Below are 1315 nucleotides of genomic sequence, written 5' to 3'. Positions count from 1 at the left end.
AGTTTGCAAATTTGGCTAGTTACCATCTAGACATGACCTAGCACTTGCAAAGAGACATGAAATCAGCAAGCCGACGTATGTCAGTTACATTACAACTATATAGAAAAATAGATAAGGGATAATGTAGAGTGAAGCGGTTGTTATAGCGAATACAACCCCGACAAGATTCCATGCGTAGAGACGTAATGGACTATTTTATTTAGTGTAAGCAATACAAACTTCTTTAAATCAATAAACTCCTTTTTAAATTAAGTTTTTGTATCAAATTATTGGTAAGTAGTTATTTGGTAAGTAGCCATGTATAAAAGCGGGATAATGTAGACAATGTACAACCCCTTGCAGCAGTCCTCTTTTTCTCCAAAGCTGAATGCTGCTGTTTCCTTTCTCAGCTGTGATGTAAAAATCAGTCGAGCTGCTGCGTGTGAATGTCACAGGACTACACCATTTTGTAAACATAGCTCTACAATTTGTGGAGCTGATAGGCTTTATTAGCTTTGTAACAGCTCATTTGGCAATGGCTTGAATGTAACGGACGTTCATTTATATAAAATATTCGCGCACTATAGCTTTAACATATTTGAGAAATATTTATACAGAGTTTAGCAAAGTAATTCATTTTTTAAGACATCCTAACCCCTGACAATAACAACACCCGATACAAGCAAACAAATAGAAAAAAATGGAAGAACCTTTGAAAAGGATAAGGGCTCATACATACATCAACAGATGATACAGCTCATTCAGTGTAACGGCATTGCAATGTAGGAAGAGTCCAAATATAAAATTAAACTCTAAAATTCCATTGGCAATTTGTGAGAAGACATTGATACTCATCTGACACGGGATCATTGGCTGCATCTGTTATGTGGGCGTAGTGGTGATGACCCACCTTATGTTCCAAATATGGTGGACTTTAAGCTAATTGCAGCGTTGTATTGGCTACAAGTCACTTTGAATTCCAGCAGAAGAAACAGTTCATCTTCGAGGAGCAATTAAGAAATGATTAAGCAGTTTATGGCAGGATTTATTTGCAGAAGAGACCTGAGGATTCAGTCTGTGCTCAGAATCAGAAACAGCTGAATACTATGCCTCGTTTGTCATTATATTGGCCCTTTATTATCATGTTTGTTATAAATACTGTGTGGTATGTAGAGAGCAAAGTTTTATTTCTTGTGTTGACAGCAGTGATTGATGGACTGTTGTTCTGCCTGGAACCATGTGTGTGTGTGTTGTAAGGGGGGTGGGGAACATATTAAGCAGGTGCAGGTTCACACAACATAACCCTTTCTGCGTGAATGGGGGGGGGGGGGGGGGG

Source organism: Etheostoma spectabile, chromosome 12, assembly GCF_008692095.1.
Source record: "Etheostoma spectabile isolate EspeVRDwgs_2016 chromosome 12, UIUC_Espe_1.0, whole genome shotgun sequence".
In the NCBI taxonomy this organism is placed as follows: domain Eukaryota; kingdom Metazoa; phylum Chordata; class Actinopteri; order Perciformes; family Percidae; genus Etheostoma; species Etheostoma spectabile.
The sequence above is the reverse complement of the archived record's forward strand: the minus strand, read 5'-3'. Positions refer to the sequence as shown.